A 6,000-nucleotide genomic window follows, 5' to 3' on the forward strand; every position below is an offset into this window, starting at 1 on the left:
AAGTAAAATAGTACAAATCACAAGCTGTGCTTCTATTCAAAGCACATTGTTTGGACAAAGAAGGAAATCTTTAACAATTCAAATGCGTTCTTTAATCACTGCAGTTCAAATGCTGTCTTTAAAATTGGACTTTTACAAAGTAAAGGTGGGCATTGCATTATACATGAAATGGCTTCTGAAAAGAATTTGAGAAGGTGGAAGATGCAATCGAAAGCCTTCAGGATCTGAGGTTTGGAGTCCAAGGGATGACCTCTCAGCGTTGTTTTTATGCAATTTTGGGTATCATGTAGCTAAACAGAGTGATCAGCTCTAAGAAAAATAATAGCAATAATAATGAATGCTGAGATGGTACTTATTCTATAACAGTGCTTTACATATATTAACTCGTGTAACTTTCACAACAACCTTTTAAGGTAGATATCCTATTATTATCCTCATTTCACAAATGAGGAAATTGAGGCCCATTTTTGCAAAGGTAAAGAGTACCTAGACTGGCTACAGGGCTCGGACTTTTCACCGGGCTTCTGTACAGCCTTCCAAGGAGAACTTGCATGGGCCAAAGTCCCAGCCACATGCTTTAATGATGTACCGCATCAGTATACACCTATTGGAATTGTTACAGGAGAGGGAAAAACTAGGAAAATTCTAGGGCAGGAGAAATAGGGAAACTGAGACAAGAAAATTAAACAAGGTCAAACATGCAGCCAGCTAGCTACAGAACCTTATCTTGAGAACAAATGGCTCTTCTCCCTAAACAGAGAATACATCACCCTGCTAAAGCGTGAGGGGGAAAGGGAAGGAAAGAAGGGAGAGCCCATCTTACTAAACAAGGAAGTCAGCATTGTGGGGAAAAAAGAGAAAAGGGAGTTTTCATCTCACTGTTTAAACAGAGAAGTCAGCACTCTTAGGGCTTGTCCAAATAGAATTGCCAGGGTCTTCTTATAAATGCTAGGAAAGCCGTAACAAAGTAAAAGGAACACCTTGAGTGTTCATCTGTACCAAGATATTCAGCAGAAGGATTTAAAAACCTGCATATATATATATTCCCCACAGGCTTGTTGTTCAGGTTAGCTGAGAGGGCCATCTGTGCTTTATAGGCCAGATGTATTTTGATAAATTTACTTGCTTTTCTTTTTTAATAAATTGGCTCTATGATAATGCTGTTGTCACTCATGTGCATTCATTCCTAAGAGACTGACAAGAACCAAGGAGGAAACAGCCCTCTTCCTCTAAATTGGGGTTGTCCGGAAACACCTTTTCAGGTGCTTCTGGAATGCCTGTAACAGAATGACTGAAATCAAAACAAAAACAATACCTGATAATGCCCAGTGCTGATGAGGATGTGGAGCAACTGGAATTCTCAGACACTGTTGGTGAGAACAATGATTAAGCCCTAGGAAAAACAATTTGGCTATTTGTCTTGTGGACAAAGGGGGCCACATGCTAACCTGACAAGCTCAGGGGAGGCCTGCATGGCGGTCTTACAAACTCAGAGACCTAAAGTAACCACAAAGGATGGTCTGAAATTAAACTTTAACTAAAAGCAGTTATGGTGGGTAGTTACATCCTAGGTCAGTATCTTCACTGATAAGGTCAACCTTTACCTTAACTGAGCCTATCTGTCTTTTTGCATCTATGATAACATACCCTTTGAAATGTCTGGGTAACTTGTAACTTCCCTTTTTCTGGACCCCTTGGGGCACAACTTAATGTGCTGGGCGCCAGGACAGATACCACAAATTCCTTCATTATCATGTTAATTGTTCCTGCACCCACCTAAGTATGTGTCTATCATTTTACTTTTTATACAATCTCAGAGGTTTCCCTGCTTTGCTTTCTCCCCCTCTCTAGTCTATCACCAATGGATTTCATGTAACCCACTTATGTTCCTTCTTTTGATTGCAATGTATAAATACAGATGTAACCCGCCAATCTCAGGAGCATTATCTCAATTCGTTGAGGTTCTGCTTCCCAGCATATGTCGACAGTTTGGCTCAAATGAACTCACAAAAATTCTTTATAGGCTTCAATGTTTTCTTTTTTTTTATGTTAACAGTCTTATAAAGTTAACTATACAATAACCAGTCATGCAGAAATCCTATGTCTAGGTACTCACCTAAGGAAAAAGAACACTCACACTCACACTCACACAAAAACCCACACGTCTTTATAGCTGCTTTATTCATATAAACCCCAAACTAGAAACAATCCACATGTCTCTCAATTGCTAAACAGAAAAATTATTGTGCATCTGTTATCAGTGAGATGACAAGATTTGGTTGTCTTCTTGAAAGACAGATTTCAGTCAAGAGACAAAGTACAACAAAGCAAGCAAGAATTGATTGGCTGCAGCAAAAACACAATTAGGTTAGTGAAACAAGGAAGGACATAGAAGAAGCAACAGGAGAGCCTAGGCTGGAGCTGCTTTGACTCACTGGGAACTCACAGAAAAGGGGGCCTTGGAGACAGCTGCCCTGGATAAGCCGCCCCTGCCCATTGCTCCCCTGGTTGCAAGTCTCCTGGGGTCCCTTAGAGGGAAGAAGGAAAGGAGGAATGGCAGGAGGTCATATTCAATGCAGCCTGTCCTGAGGAAGCCATAGCATCACTTGTTTGGTTTTGCTGCTTTTGAGCCTGGAACTGAAATACAACAGAGCCTTAGGGCAGGAAACAGAGGGAAGGAATCCTAGTTCCAAAAGGACTTAGAAATTAGGAGAAGCCCATGGAATTTGAGCCAGACCAAGGGTATACCACCCAGCTAAGGCTGGTACCGGGAGAGTAGAATGAAGCTGAAAACTTGAGCCAACTGATGCCACAGGGGAAGGTGCCATGGTGGGGTCATGCTGACAGAAATAGCAGCAAAATAGGACTGTTCCCCACATCCTGCCAAGCTTTACCTCCAGTTTTCCAATCCCCCTTAACGCCTCTTATTGGCAGAACCTACTTTGGAAACCAGTTGACAAGGAGCCATGACACTTGCAAGGCGCAGCATCCCAAGGCAGAGTATAGAAAGATGGATTTGGGCCAGAGCCTAAGTCAGAGGCAAATACTCAGCATCCATTCATTCATTCACTAAATATCTGTTGAGGATCAGATACTCAGATAGGCAAGGCTCCATCCTTAAAAAGCTGAAACAAAATAAGCAAGCTAGCCCTAACCAGTTTGACTCAGTGGATAGAGCATCGGTCTGCGGACTCAAGGGTCCCGGGTTTGATTCCAATCAAGGGCATGTACCTTGGTTGCAGGCACATCCCCAGTAGGGGGTGTGCAGGAGGCAGCTGATCGATGTTTCTCTCTCATCGATGTTTCTAACTCTCTATCCCTCTCCCTTCCTCTCTGTAAAAAATCAATAAAATATATATATTTTTAAAATAAGCTAGCTAAAAAATGCAGAAAGTTCAGCAGGGGTATTAGTGCATTTATTAGGTTGGGTATTACAATCAGATACAGGACTCTTCCCCTGGGGAAATCATATATTCCAGGTGTCAGATGCTTGGAGCAATAAAGCTGTCACATCCTCACTCTGTATGACACTCTGAGTCTTTGTGTTCTCCTGACATTCCTGGGTTACTCTATGAGATGGGCAGGATTCAATCATTTGAGTTGCAAAAAAGGAATCCTTGTTGGCTAAATATCTTTGGGATCCCAAGTGGTCAGGTCTCTGCTGGATCCATCCTAGTTCCTAAAAAAAAAAAAAAAAAACAGGTCTAAAAAGTACAGATTCCCCTTTTTGACTAAAGATGAAGCCCAGCTGCCTTTTGCTTATTACACAGATAGATATTCATGTAACAATCTTTATAAATGTATTGACTTGACTCAATTATCCAGCTTTAGGAACATTCCGTTTGCTCTAGCTGGTTTACTACTAACTGTAGGCAAAATGTCTTCTGGCTTAGTAGTCCCTCTTACATTCAAGCAAGACTTCTTTCCCCATCCTCGTAAATTGCCTTCCGGTTGGAGCCTGTGCCAGGCTCTGCTTCTAGAGAACCTGACCCGGACATCAGTATTCCTATGAGTTCTCAAAGTGAATCCTTACCGGTGCCCCCAGAGAGGCAGGGTTCTCTTTCATAATGAGAGCATCACTCCGCACCACTAGGATGACATCACCAGATGTGCTCAGACCTTACAATCCTCACTCAGGGAAAGTGTGTGTGTGAGGGGGTCGGGGAAGGAGAGTGCAAAGCAGCGCGCATGGACATCCTGAAAGGGCTAAGCAGGCCCACATTCTCTGTGAAGTCCTTCAGTCCCTGGTCACATCCTGTGTCAAAGCCAAAGACTTAATGTCAAGGGATGCTTGGGCCAAAGTGCTCAATCTTACTGCAAGTTCAATGTATGCATCACAGAGTCTTTTTTCCTAGTGATTTTGAGTTGGGTAACACTTGGTAGGGGAAAGAACATGATTTTTTTAAGCTAGTTCTGATACAAATAGCTAGTTCTCTTACAAATCACTTAACTTCTATGTGCCTCAATGTTCTCATCTGTAAAATAGGACAGTAATGTCCACATCACCAATTTCTTGTGAAAATTACAATTAATCTGTGTGAAACAACCAACATGAGGTCTGTTTTTATTTGTTCTTGTTGTTGTTTTTTTTAAGTATCAGCATGGTAGATTCTTATTAAGGGGCAACAACTACTTTAACAGCAAGCATAGTCTTCACTCCTATCTCTGCTTTACCCATTTTATTATTATATAAATGAGTACAAATACTGACAATACAACTGGCCTACAGTATAAAGACACTTCGTAATACCATCTGCCACTTGGGACTTCCTTCATTTTATTATGTCCCCTCTCCCCCTTTCTTACCCCTTTCCATTACTCTTCTGTCTCCCCTCTTCTTTCTTTTTTCACCCCTTTTTTTCCTGAGCTCTATTCCAATGTAAATAGAAAGATAGGTTAATCCAATTTGAGGGATTATGTAAAAGCCTATCAGATCTACCCCTCATGCATTGGACCTGTGAAAGGTGCTGTGTCCACATGAATCCTCTTGGCACTCACCTCTTCCATGCATGCATTGGGAGCCTGGGACACCCTACAGGCTTTCTCTGGAATGCTCAGTCCACCCACAGGACTGTCTGGAAGTGGTAGGGAGACACTCAGGAACAGCTATCAGCCAAGAGAAATGAGAGTTGGAGGATAAGGGCCCCAGTTTCCTTGCCTCTTGGATATATCAATTCTGGTGCATGTTCTCCACTATCTTCCAGGTGTCTCCAATGGGACTGAGTCTGTCACCCACCGGAGAAGCAGCCTAGTGCATTCAAATTCTTATCTTAAGTTCTGCTGGGGGAGGTGAGCAACTCAACTTAAGACACCATCCAAACCCACCCAACACCTTCAGCCTTAGGATGGTCCCCTCTTGTCCTGATCTAAGAGTCAGGAACCAGACAGGCCATACTAGAAAGAGAAGAGATAGTGAAGATAGGCTACAGGATTCCTGCTACCAGTTTTCTTTGTTTGTTCCAGATAGAAAATATGATTATGGTCATAACTCACCAGATATTATTAGATCTTTTTGGTTCTTGCTGCCATAGGCATTCGTCACCCAGCATTATCTCTTTATTACTTGACTATACACCATTCCCATTTCTCAAAAGACATAGCAACAGTTCTGCAAACAATGGAGACAAAATTGGCTGATAGGGGAAATATATGGGGGGGTACCAAGAGCTTACCAGCAAGGAGTTGTTAAAACATCTCCCTGGTACAGTTAAGAAAGCAAACCAACAAATTGTTCCATTTCAGCTGATGTGAGGCGAGGAATGGGGGGAAGGAAGAGATTCCTCAGAGACATTCTCATTTTTCTATTCCCTAGTTCTGTAGCAATTAGATGTCAACCACAAGCACCTATTCTTCATTTATTCCCTTATGTATTTTTTTCCAGTCAAGATTCTTGCCTGAAATTGGAAAGCTGAGAGAGGTGATTTTTATTTTTCTTTCAGGAAACTTAACACTAATGGTCTAATTTAAGTGACAAACATTCCTCATGATAAAAATGAGGCC

This window comes from Myotis nattereri, assembly GCF_964212035.1.
Source record: "Myotis nattereri genome assembly, chromosome: 8".
Classification (NCBI taxonomy): domain Eukaryota; kingdom Metazoa; phylum Chordata; class Mammalia; order Chiroptera; family Vespertilionidae; genus Myotis; species Myotis nattereri.